Source organism: Heterocephalus glaber, unplaced genomic scaffold (genome assembly GCF_053883595.1).
Source record: "Heterocephalus glaber isolate CG9 unplaced genomic scaffold, H.glaber_assembly_v1.0 deba00001504, whole genome shotgun sequence".
Lineage (NCBI taxonomy): Eukaryota > Metazoa > Chordata > Mammalia > Rodentia > Bathyergidae > Heterocephalus > Heterocephalus glaber.
Window position 1 is genome coordinate 55,748,938 of NW_028258324.1, and position 14,063 is coordinate 55,763,000.

At 38.2% G+C, this 14,063-nt stretch overlaps 1 pseudogene; it reads left to right on the forward strand.

Annotated features, from left to right (window-relative positions):
- Positions 1-5,436: 5,436 nt before the first annotated feature.
- LOC101703055 (GTP-binding protein 4 pseudogene) lies at positions 5,437-6,996 on the forward strand (annotated as a pseudogene).
- Positions 6,997-14,063: the final 7,067 nt, after the last annotated feature.

Below are 14,063 nucleotides of genomic sequence, written 5' to 3' on the forward strand. Positions count from 1 at the left end.
AATACTAAAAATCACTGGGTGAAAATCCATTGAGGAATAAGTTATGTTCAACATTTAAAGACTTACTAATTGCTTATTAATTTCAAAGGGTAAAGGGCATTTTACTGTGTAGATCTCATATGTGATCAAAATTAGCGTCAATAATAAGGGCCTCCTGATTGACCTCATCCCCCAACATGTGATGCCTCAGTTATGTGATATTCCTGCCAAAAATGTGCAAACAAATCATGAGGGACAATAGGACAAAGTCAAATTGAGGAACATTCTACAAACTGGCCCATACTCTTCAAAAATGTCAAGATCATAAAAGAACAATAGAGAACATTTTTCAAATTAAAGGAAACTAAGGAGACAAGAAAACACAATGTAATATATAATCCTAGGTTAGATCCTAGATCTGAGTAAAAATTTGCTACAACAGACACTATTGGCATTTTAATCAACTGTATATTAGTCTCACTTGAATCAACTGTATATTAGTCTCATAACCAGTGTGTTAAATTTCCTGATTTGGATAATTGTGTTATAGCTATACAAGAGAATGTCTTTGACCTTAGGAGATATAAACTGAATAACTTAGGGGTGAAGGATCAAGATATCTACAAGTTTTTCTCAAATAGTTTAGTGAAATATGCATACATAAGTGTTGTGTGTATTTGTAGAGATAAAATTTAATTGGTAAATCCAGATATACGATATATATAAGTAGTTACAAACTCCTGAAAATTAAAAATTCTTCAAAATAGTAAAAAAAAAAAAAAAAAAAAAAAGACTGTCAAACAGTACATTTAAGCTTTATGAATTTTAAGCCTGGCAGATGACACACCCCTGCAGTCCTGCAACTTGGGAGGCTGAGGTAGGAGAATTATTGCATGTTTGAGGCCAGCCTGGGCTACATAGCTAGTTCAAGGCCAGCCTGAATGACATAGCAAGACCCTGTCTCAGAAAAACAAACAAAATTGTGCATTTTGCTACATGCAAAATTTTCCTTAAAATCTTATAAATAAATATTGAACCCTAGTTGTTGACAGGCAGTCTAGATTACTTAGAGATGAAGTGCACTGACGACTGCAACTTACTTTGAAGTGGATAAAGAAAAATAAGATCGGGCCTGGGATTTAACTCAGTGGTTCCATTGCCTGCCTCACAAGCAGAAGGTCCTGAGTTCAATCTTTGTACTAAAAAAGAAAAATAAGATTGATTGATGGGTAGACAGAAAGAGAAACAGAGAAGCAGCTATCTATTAAAGCAGACACAGCAAAATATTAATAGGATATAAGAAAGAGGCAAAGTTTTATTAAAAAAGATATATCTATATCACTTTCTCATCTCTCTCACTGTGGTCTGACATTGTGTAAAACCTATCACTGGTGGAAAATATATGTTTTGAATATAATCATATGTATAATATGATTTTGTTTTGTCTTAGGTTTGGCTGTCATCTGAAAGTTGTAAACAAAAAGTCATCCTGATTTAAATTCTAGGATTGTATAAAAGGTTTAAAACACACTTTGTGGGCTGGGCATGGTGGCACATGCTTGTAATCCCAGAACTGGGGAGGCTGTGGCAGTAGGACTGCCATGAGTGCAAGGTCATCCTGGGCTACATAATGAGTTTAAGGTGAGCCTGAACTACACATCGAGACCCTGCCTCAAAACAAACAAACAAACAAACAACACACTTTGTGACTCTAAGCCCATCTCTCACTTCCAGCATGTAGATACATAAAGAAGGTTAGAGATGAGATGAGTAGCCTAGCTAAAGTTTGTGCTGGTGGAGGATGTCCTTCAATTTGCCACCCTCTAACATATCTGAATATGTCAATCTATTTAAACAGAAAATTAAAATGATGTATAGAGAAAAATGTAGATGCATGTTTTACAGTTATTTATTAAATAAAAATACAGTAATTTTTTTTGGTACCAGGGATCGAACTCGGGTCCTTGCCCTTGCGCAGCAGGCAGCGAAACCACTGAGCTAAATCCCTGGCCCCCAAAATACAGTAATTTAAATGTTACTTAAAATAGAAAATTTAAATGACCTCTAGAGAAAAATTAAGATTATTTTTGCACAGATTTATTCATTATATTAAATATATAGTTTAATATAATTATGCTGCTAAATCTCTGCAACATCTTATAGCCGGAAAAATATGTTTATAGGAACCAGAACCAATGCACAATTTCTCTTTCTACTCCAGGATGTCTCATCGGTCAACTGCTTACACAGGAATTGTACTGTGTAGCTGCCATGGTTGAGTCTTTCTTATGTGTAAACCACTCAATACAATTCCTGTGCAAGCAGCCATGCAGCTAGAGACACTGTTGCATTCAGACAATAGAAAACCTTAGCTTAACATCAAATGTAGTTCAAAAGAACCAAAAATTATTATGTTAATTCACTATGATCCACAAGAAATTATGATGACAGTTAACTGATATGAGTAACAGAAACACTAATAATCCATTTAGTAATAATATTTTTAAAAGAATTCTTTTCAAAATATTACTAATGTTGCAAAAAGTGCATTCAGTAAAAAATGAGATAACATTTTAAATGTGTAATAAACTGCAGATGTAACATTCGTATTTTGATGTACTCGAATATTCGCTGTGTTAAAATGGAGTAAACTGCTACCATAAAATTTTCTTTTTGGCAATAATGCAGCCTGAAAAGTGTGCCCTCTGGCAGGGACTGCTTCCCCAACTCCCTCTAGCTATGCCACTGGATGAGAATCACTTTAAAAAACAGTTATTGGAGCACTATACAATAGAGTATTAAAATGATGTTGTAGAGATTTTTAAGGGCAAATGAAAAGACCCTATTGTTTAAGCTTTTAAAAATTAAAAATCAAAATATACTATGTGGTCCTCTGTAAATAAGAAAAGTATATGTACTGCATTTGCTCTGTATCTGTATTAGAAAAAAAAAGATAAAACCAGAAAATTACCCTAAACATTAATAGCACTTACCTTTGGGAGATAGGATTGAGTGTTATTTAAATTTTCTTCCGTTTGATTATGTATTATAAAGAAGGAAAGTGATTTTAAAATACAAACAAAAAGAAGAGAAGTATACATAAATGAAAGGAACAGGAAGAAAATGAGCTCTGGTGATAATAATGAGAATGAAAAGGAAAGGATGGCACAAAAAAGCTTGATATAAAATAAGAATTGATAGGAACTTAGTTCTCCAGCCTCTGACACTCTGCGGGCTTAACATTCATTTACGATGAAGCAATTTTAGGTCAGTGTACTTGAAGTCAGTTACTCTCTTCATGCTTTTCAAATGCAAGCTCTGATCTCTTATCCCCATTAATACTCACCCCTCTGTTCTTCCGCCTCTCTCATTCTTCCTACATCATCCTCTCTAATCTTCCCTCTGTTATCAGTAAACGCTTACACATCTTCATCCTCTTCTTCCAATTTGTTGCTTATCCCCTAGAAAGCATGGTGTTTTATACACAGTAGATGGTCAGTGAATATTTGTTGATTGAACGCTTCTGTCATAGTGTTACTCCACCTGGAACTCTTGTCATAGTTCCCGATCCTCCTGTCTGCTGGTTCTTCTGCATTTGTGTTCTAAGAAAATGGTGCCAAACCAGAAATCTGAGAGTATCCTAGAGTCACCACCCACCTGTCAAGTCTTATCTGTTCTTTTTCTTCATGCTTCTCAGGTAAGTTTTCTTCTCTCCATCTTTTCTATCACTTCTCTAGTTCTGGCCCTCTTCATTTCTCCCTTGACTTATTACTTCTAGTTTTATTTTTCTTTTCAATCTGTCTCATTCTTTGACCTACCTGAAGGGTGATCTTTGTTTCCTTGTTTGTTTTTTTGCAGTGCTGGGACTGAACACAGGGCCTTGTGCGTGTTAGTTAGGCAAGTACACTACCAATTGAGCTACATCTCCAGGCCCAGAGTGATGGTTTTTTTTTTTTTGTGTGTGGTACTGGGGATTGAACTTGGGTCCTTGCACTTGCACAGCAGGAGGCCAAACCACTGAGCTAAATCCCCGGCCCAGAGTGATATTTTAAAAACATAATTCTGACTAACTCATCCCACAGTTTTAAATCCTTTGAGGCCTTCCCTGAGAGCTTATGTTTTTTTAAAAAGGAAAAGAAAATCCTTTTGTGTGGTGAGTAGACAAAATTCTTCACCATGGGGTCTCTGATTGTCTTTCGTCTTCTGCCAAACTACAGCACTCCAAGTATATTGGAAACTGCAGTCCCTGGAACACCCTGCTCTCATTTACCAGCGGGCTTCTTCTGCACATGTGCTCTTCTTCCCATCTCCATCCCATTCTTCTCTTGACAAAATCCTACTCCTACTTCTCCCTCAAACACAGCTGAGACGTCATCTCCTAGTCCTGTTTCACTAGGATTTTCTGTACTTGTTTTGTTTTCCCAAACCGTCTCCTGCCTATATCAATCATGGGACTCTGTCCCATACTGGGATCACTTATTTATTCTTATGTTTTCCCCCACTGCAATGTATACTACTTGGTATACAGAAAATGTCTTACGTATCATGTGGTTGGCACATAGTTCATGTGCAAAACATGTTGCTTTTAGCTGAATGGATGACCACATGCTTTGGTGATTGACAGAGTATGAAGACCAAATAAAATGCAGAAGTCCAAATTTGACTAGTCTTGATACTGAGTGGTTAGGAGAATTGAAGCACTGAGAACAGAAACCAGGAAGTCCGCAGTGAGACTTAGTTTGAGGAGAAGATTGATGCTTTGGTTTATACATAATGAATTTAACTGTAGAAAAGCCAAATCTGGACACTTTTTTAATATAACCACAATGCACCCATCCACACAGATCCGTGGCAAACACACCATCATGGGAGAGAAGGTGAGCACAGCTGATTCTCCACTAGGGTGGCAGCAGCCAGAGTGTGCCAGGCTTCCATGATGACATCTCTTTTCAGGGCTGTGTAAGTAGGGGTGAGAGTTAAAAGAGACAACAATCTGCTTATATTTGGAAAAAGAAACAACAAAAGCAGATAAAGGCAGATGGAAATGATTGTTCTAGAGCAGTGGTGGCAAACCTATGCCACGCGTGCCCCCAGCAGGCTGTTTGCATCACTGAAAGCTCTAAAAGATTCACCAGGACTGGAGATTTAGCTCAGTGGTTCCACCGACTGCCTCGCAAGTGCAAGGACCTGAGTTCAATCCCTGGTACCAAAAAAAAAGAAAGTGGCATATAAAAAGTTCACCATCACTGTTCTAGAGTATACTTTCTTATAGTATTAGATTTGGTGTCTTACTAATATTTTATATATGCAAAAGGTAAAATTCAATAAAAAACGAAAACAACAACCTCTAAAAATCAGAACATGAATGCTGTGTATCAGCTTTCTGTACCCATAATGAAACACTGAAGACAATAAACTTATAAAAAGAAAAGATTTCTCATGCTGCTCACCACCAGCATGGTGCACAAGAACTTTAAGGAGATCATGGTGGTGCCTTCAGCCAAGGACTTTATTCACCTGACATTGTCAAAGACTCAACGAAAGACTCCAATGGTTATTCATAAACAGCATCAAATTTATTGCATTAGACATTTTTACATGAGAAAAGTCAAATTTACTCAGCAGAATTACCATGACAGACTCTCACAGATTCTAACAGAGTTTCCCAAATTGGATGATATCCATCCATTTTATGCTGATTTGATGAATATTCTCTATGATAAGGATCATTACAAGTTGGCTCTAGGACAAATAAATATTGCCAAAATATAGTGGGCAATGTTGCTAAAGGTTATGTGTGGCTAATGAAATACGGAGATTCTACTGCTGCAAGCAGCTGAAGTGGGCTGCCCTTGGGTGGATGTGCAGTTATCAAGAGACAGAAACAGAGTTTGGAGTATTTGGAACAAGTGCATCAGCATTTATCCAACTTGCCAAACATAGGTCCAAATGCAAGGACTCTGCTTTTGTTTGGGTATCCAAATGTTGGGAAGTCCAGCTTCATCAAAAAGGTGATGAGAGCAGCTGTGGGTGCTCAGCCGTATGCATTTACCACCAAGTCTCTGTTAGTCGGGCACATGGATTATAAGTATCTATGTTGGCAGGTTGTGGATACGCCAGGGATTTGGGATCATATCAGAACACTATTGAAATGCAAGCAACATAGCCCTGGCTCACCACTGCACCACAGTTTTGCATGTGATGGATTTGTCTGAGCAGGGTAGACATGGATTGAAAGAACAATTAGACTTCTTCCAGAATATCAGACCCCTCTTTATCAATAAAACTCTTGTAGTTATAGCAAGCAAATACAATGTGAAGAGAATAGCTGAACTTCCTGAAGATAATCCAAAAATATTTATAAACTTGCAGGCCAGAGGATTCCCTGTTATACAGACCAGCACCCTGACTGAGGAAGGTATTATTCAAGTTAAAGTGGAGGCTTGTGATAGGTTTTTGCTTCATCGAATGGAAACCAAAGTGAAAGGAAATTAAGTGAAGTGGAATGCTGAGCAGATCGCATTTAGCTATACCAAACAAGAGAGATGATAAGGAGAGGACCCGCTTCATCCCAAAGGGAGTGGTGGTACACAAGAAGAGGATAGAAATTGGGGAGCCCAAGAAGAAAAGGGAACGAGATCTTGAGTTGGAAATGGAAGATGATTATATTTTAGACCTTTAAAATACTGAGATTTAATGAATTCATCCAAAAACTATGATAAGATACCAGATAACTGGAAAGGCCATAATGTAGCTAATTATAATGGTCCTGCTGTCATGAAGAAATTGGAAGAGTTAGAAAAAAAAGAGTTAAGAACAGCTGCTGGAGAGTATGTCAGTAAATCTGAAAGTGAAGACAAAGAAATAGTGGAACTCCAACATTTGGCAGAGCAGATTAGAGAAAAAAAGAAATGGAAAATTTTGCAATCCAGGAATGCCCAGGGACCGAGGACGCCTGAAACTGCTAAGAAGTTTCAGCAGACTGTTTCGGAGAATGAGATGTGAAGTCTTGGATGATAAAGACCACTGAGCCAAATCCCCAGCCCTAGACTGGGGGATGTATTTGATATAAAGCCCAAGCACTTACTCTCTGGAAAGAGAGAAGCTGGTAAAAAGGACAGAGGAGAGTGCCCTTTTCAATGACATGGTTTGACTAGACTGGCTGTTTCATTTGGTATGGTTTTCATAAAACTGGAATAATCTATTAACTGAAAAAACAATGGAAAAAGCTAAAGGGCTTTTTGCTGAAAATGGTGATTAACCCTATAAAGGTGTGCATAATATTACAAATATTTTGATTAGATAATATTTTTGCATTTTATAGAGTTGATTCAGATTTCAAACTGAAAGGTTTATTGGTATGACTATTGGGATTTTTGATGGAGAAAGAACTTTACTTTGCAAGAGGTAGATTTGGTTTATCACACATGAATAGCCATTTTTTAATGAAGAAAACATCTTCACCTTGAGGTATATGCAGAAGGCTAACAGCTCTGACCTGCAGGCTTGGGAGAAAACCTGTTTATGAGTGTGTCATGACCCTGTGCTTAAAATACTCTCTTAAATTTTTTTCTAGTCCTTTAGTACAATATATCATTGTAGTCTGTCTTCAGATTATCCAAAATTCAGATTTATCCAAAATAAACTTCTAGAGGAAAATAGATTTGTTATATATAAAAAAGAAAAGATTTCTTTTGGCTCGTGGTTGTAGAGATTCCAGGCCGTGTTTGGATGGATCTGTTGCTTTGGGTCTATGGCAAGGCAGCACATCATGGTGCATGGTGGAGCCAAACCTCTTACTTCTTGCCTTGAAAGCAAAGGAGAAGGAGAGGAAGAGACCAGGGTTCCACAGTTCCTTTCTCCACCTTGCCTTCTGAGACTGAAACATCTCCCACTAGATCCTGCCTCTTATGGGTTCTACCATGTTCCAATAACACCACACTGAAACCCAAGCCTTTAATACATGGGCCTTTGGCGGTCATTGAACAACCAAACCATGGCAAATGTTTCATTGTTTTTAACTACGTATCAAATTAACATTATAACTACATGGGGAAAATAATGATTTGAAGTTTTTAGCGCAGTATTTTGACTATATGTTTTGGTAGAATATATTCTAAAGACAAATAGAGCTGTAAAGAAATCATAAACTTCATACATTACATAGTCTTATTGTTAATAATAATGTCAATATTATTTTGAAACTCATACATATTTCAAGAGAGCAAATAACTATGTTAATGTTAAAATACAAGATCTCTCACTCTTATGCTCTCTTTCTAGATCTATTTATATATAAAGAGGTTTATATATCTTCTTTAATGTTAAATTTGAATTGGAAATATCAGTATGAGCCTGCGACTTTAAAAAAAATTTCAAGAAAGATGTATTTCCTAGCTCTGTCCACTGAAAAGGACTAGAAGTAATGACAGCACAGACTGTGGCCTTTAAATACCATTTCCCACTCAAGAAACCAAGGCTCCATGGAGGTACAAATGATTTCAGGTCTATAAATAAATGTACAGCCACTTGCCTCGCAAGTGCAAGGTCCGGTGTTTGATCCCTGATACCAAAAAACCCCGCCATATATATATATATATATATATATATATTTGGGGGGGCAGGGATTTAGCTCAGGGGTTCCACCACCTGCCCCTCAAGCGCAAGGACCCAAGTTCAAGCCCCCGTACCAAAAAAAAAAATGTACAGTGCACCTTTTTTTTAACCACTGATATTGGCAAGATTGTCACATGGAAATCAAATCATCATCATGTCTCAGATGATGAGGATTTAAGGGATACCCTTGGTTTCACCAAGAACAATTAATTTGTAAAGTCAGAATGCCCACTTGTTATTCTAGAAAGTGCAATGAAGCTACCAAACAGATTGTATATTCATATTTGCATTCTCTACCTGTGGACAGATGTTAAGAAGCCCACTTAAAAGCAGAAGTGGCTTGATGAGCTGGATGTGGTGGCACACACCTGTAATGCCAGCACTCGGGAGGTTGAGGCAGGAGGATCACTGTGAGTTCGAGGCCAGCCTGGACTACACAGGGAGACCCTATCTCAAAGGAAAAAAAAAAAGAAGTAGCTTGATGAGTACTAAGCCCAAGTGAGGAGAGTCACTTTGAAACACACATCTGCACATAGATGACTCAATGAGCAGCTGCTACATGGTGTGGATTCTTGCATAATCTCATGTTCATGGCATCGTGAGAGGCCCACACCCTCCGATCACTTGCAGGTTCCCCTCTTCTGTCCCTTTTTTCTGGCTATCCACATTCCCAAAGCAGCCTCTTTCTTTAGATATAAGACTATCACATCTTAGGCAAGCAAATATCACATCTGTTCCTACAGACATATGTTCATACCCCATAGTGTATAACATTAGTTGCCTATATTTTACATGAAAATATAGAAAGAAGGGGAAAAAATGGAATAGCAAATTGTAAAAGGAGAAGCAGCACACAATCTCCAATTCACCATAGACCCTGCCCGGCCCAGGGCATACATCCCTGTCACTTGTCTTGCCACTGTAGGTACTGAGTTTGCCATCCTGTTTGTAAGGTTCCTGTGTAAGTCCCTCACTGAACTGCTGCACCTGTTCAGTAGCTAACTCTCAGAAGTCAATCTGTCTTCCTTGTATTCTGGTTCAAAGCCAGAGTAGCATATTTCCCTATTGGCCTCTTCTCCATATTTGTACTACTTATTGATGAGTTGGTGAAAGTGATGAAATAAAATGAGTTTGGGGAAAGAAAAAGACTAAAGTCTGAACTTTAAGGAAAACTCACATCAAAAAAACAAAAGGAAGAAAAGAAGCCTCTTCAAGATGGGTTTCTGATTTACTCTTATTTTTTTCCTTCCTTTAAATTTTAAAAATGCATTTCCATCTTAGAGTTGAGAACTGGTCCCTTTTCTGGAACAAAGTCTCTGTAACCAGAAGGCATGAAGCAAATCTCAAACGCAAAGTTACCTCCTTTAATTCACTAGCTGAGTCTCTACATACGTTTGTTTTTGTCACACACTGACCTTACTGACACAGGCATGTGCACACGATCCCCTTGTGTAAGCTATGTACATGCTGCAACCTAAATTATTTTCAATCTCTGTTACAGATGTTAGCCTGCATTCCATTTTTAACTCTGACGTAGGCACTTTCGCTGGTTGCCCAGGAGATAGGGATCTGGGCAAAACCGGGAAAAGAGTGGCCTGAGGGGTGGCAGCAATGTTTCCCAATGGTCCTGCTTACTCACAGCCTCCAGCCCACACAGACCCATGGGAAACCCATTGCATGAGGAGCAAGTGAGTACAGCTGACCTCTTGCTGGGTGGCAACAGCTGGGAGAGTGGAGGCTCCCGTGATCTCCCCTCCTCTGAAGTCTCACCTGCCCCAAGGAGCTGTGGCTGTCCTCTTTGTCTAGGTCAAATCTCATCGAACATTCTCATTACTCAGAATATATCCTTTATCACTCTGCTCCCCTTTGCAATTTTCCAATTATTCATGTGTTTGATAAATGCCTCCTTCTTCCCATGGGAGGGTGGGACCGTGACTTCTTTGTCTATGTATATTCAGCTGTGAACATACTCCCTACTGATTAGGCACTAAATACGAACTGTGTAAATGAATGATTCCTGGGCCAGTGGTAGTGGAAAGGACCTTAGATGAAATTCAGTTGCTTTCCTCATTTGGCAGATGAATATAATGGCGAAGAAATCTTCCCAAGGCACATGGATTTTTAGTGAGGAAGCGTTGAGTCATGGTGAAGACTACAGACTCTCAAAGCAAACTGTCTGGGTTTGTATTCTTAGTGCTGCCACTCAGTGGCTTGTTAGTTACTTAACATTTCTGTGCTTGTTTCTCTCTGGAAAGAGGGTACAACTGTAGTAGCTCATAGGGTAATTATGAACATTTAGTGATTCAAATAGCACTTAGTACATACTAAGTACTATGTTAGTGTTTGTGGAAAAATGTACAGGCTGGAATAGGATCAAATTCCAAATCTCTTGACTCCTTATCTAGTGCTTTTCACAAAACTGTCTGATATAATTTTGTTATTGATGTAGACCTGTGCTGTCCAACAGAATTTTCTGTGGTGATGAAAAGGTACTGTACTACCTAATATGGAAGCCCCTAGCCTCATTCAGCTAAGAAGTTGATATGTGCTAATGTAACTAAAGAAATGAATGTGATTATTAATTTTCTTTTAATTAATTTAAATTTGAATTTAGACTCTCCCAGTGGACGATCAGGAACAGAAATCACTGCAGCAGCCAAGACATCATAGTTGGTAGAATAGGTGTCTTGCTGCTCTAAATCTTAGGGAAATCTTTCTGAGCAAGAGCATTACAGTGTCCTGGAAGCCAAGAGACTCCCTGGCCTTCTTATCTTGGCCAGGCCTCCCAGGCCACGCACCTGACATTAAGGCGTGGTTGCTCTTCCACCAGGTAGCTCCATAGATTGGCACATCCCCCCAAACTGTAGTTGAGTAAACCAACTAGGAGCATCTTCCTCTTTATTTTTTTTTAAATTTAGGATCATATGCCATAAACTTAAAAACAATGTCTACAAATAAACAAAGCTTTCAAAGCCCTAGTGTGAACTTTTTTTTCAACCAGCTTTAGAATTGTATATTCTTCAAGAATGCTTCAGATGCTACATTTGGAGAGCTACTCTCTCATATGTATAAGCTATCTATTGCTATTTTTTTTAAGTCAATCCAAGAAAAAGGCAAGACCTCCATGGCTTGGTTTCCAAATTAAGCTACAGCTTGAGCTAAAAATAGCTTGCCAGTGTGGAGAATCTGTTCTCTGAATTTAAATGGCTTGCTTCTCTCCCAGAGGACAACACTCACTGTGTTCTACACAGGAGTGGACTCTGGGAAAGCATTCTTCATGTTTTCTTGGGATTCCTTTCTACTTTGTGTTCAAGCAGAGTAAAAGATACCCATAACAGCTTTAGGTTCTACACATGCAAAAAGTGTAATGAGCATGACTATGCATAGCTCTTGTTGGTAGGAGTGTGTGGGTGTTTGTCTTTGTGTATTCAGCTTCGTGTAGATAATCCGAAGGACATCCCTAAGAGCCTAAAGGTATGTTCTGAAATAGATTTACTTCCTATATTTCAACCATGTTACCATTTACTGTACTAAAATTTATCTTCTCCTAATTGTCATTGAAAGATTTTATGCTTTTTAATTTCAGAAACAATCCCTGTTTTTTTTTTTTTCTTTTTCCCTGATACCTCCTAGAACACTGGAATAATTTTCTATCTGGTAGTGAAGACCAGAAGAGGAAAATAAGAGGTAGCATATTTAATAGCATATTTAATATATGGTACAAGCTATATTTTCAAATGAGCTATATTATATGTCCTGAAAAGTTTTAAATATTAAAGAAAGGCATTTATAGTTACAGCATTTAAAAAACTTTTATTTTCATTAGTTATAACATGCATGTAATTTAAATAACCAAATAACTCTACAAACCTTGTAATTATTTTTTAAGATAAGCACTTTTGCTTATCTTAAAATTATTTTTAAGATAATGTGTGGACCTCCGTGGGTTCCTCCAAAACCCTACTCCTTCACTCTCTTGCCTACATATGCAGTGTGTTTTAAATATAATAGCCATGGTTCCTAACATCAATCTTCTCCCTCCCACCTACCTTTTTAAAAAATTGAGATCTTTAATATTCTTTCCATTTAAAAAATTATACAGCCAGTATGGACACTGCCTATAGTGTCTCTTTACTTGGAAGGCTGAGCCAAGAGGATTATTTGAGAAGGAGACTACGTCTCTGTAAATTAAATTAAATGCATGCATGTCATGAAAATTCAAATAATCCAGAAATATAGGAAATATAAAGTGGAAGCCCTTTGAAAGCTCACTTCTCTATGGATATCCGAAAGTGTGAGGATTACCCTTCCTGATCTCTCATACTTTGTCTAGCTCTACCTATTTATCATTATGGAGATGATAAGGATAAATCAGAACCAGTTGGGATCCAAGGAAATGAGGAACTGAGGAACTGAGGAACTGAGGAACTGAGCCACGGGCCAATATAAAATACAGAAAATGGAAAGTGTCAAAAGGGAGACATTGTGCTTTGGAGCTTAGCTGAAAGGACGGGATTTCCATCAGGGAAGATTAGAACAGGCTTCCTAGAGGAAGCTGCATATAGGCTGTATTCTGAGAACTTGATAGGATGTTAACATGTAAAGATGAGGAAAAGCAATCTAGGTGCAGAGAATAGAATGAGTGCAAAGACAAATACACCTCAAGTGCAAGAGTGTATGATGAATTTTGCTTTAAGACACAAAGGGAGCCCATGGGAAAATACGGTGGGAAATAGCTTTTAATCATCATGACTTAGGCCGCACTTTCTCCAAGGGTGGTAAGGAGACCTTGAAAGTGTTAGGGCAAAGATGTGAGGCAAACAGAGTGTTATTGGCTGAATGGTGGCCCTCTCAAAATCATATGTTGAACCCTCCCCGATCTGATTGTGTTTGGAGATGGGGCCTTTAGGGAGGTAATTAAGGTTAAATGAGGTCAGAAGGGTGGGGGCCTAGACCAATAGGGCTAGTATCCTTGAAGAAAAGGAAGCAACACCAGGAGGATACATGCGCAAAAAATAATCCATGTGAGGACACAGTGAGAAGGCCCCATCTGCAAGTCCGAGAAAGTCCTCCCCGCAAGTTACCACTGTTGGCACTGTGGTCAGCCTCCAGAGCTGTGAAAAAAATACAGAACCTGTAATGTAAGCCACTCATTCTGGGGTATTCTGTTATAACAGCCTTAGAAAACTAGCGCACTGTTCTAACCGTTTGGTTTAGAACATTTCTGTGTACTTACTGCAGAATAGGCTTTACAATGATCACGTATTAAATTAATGGAATTGCTCTAACCCTTGTGCTCTTTGCCTCTCCATCTAAAGAAGTGAGACTGACTATTGGTGTGTTTTGTTATTACTTAATTCAATAGGCTGCTGTTGAATGCACATTCATATTTGTGGTATGCTCACTTCTGTACAAATATTCAAAAGTCACCATAATAATTGCCTGTGTGATTTCAATGAAATTGCTTA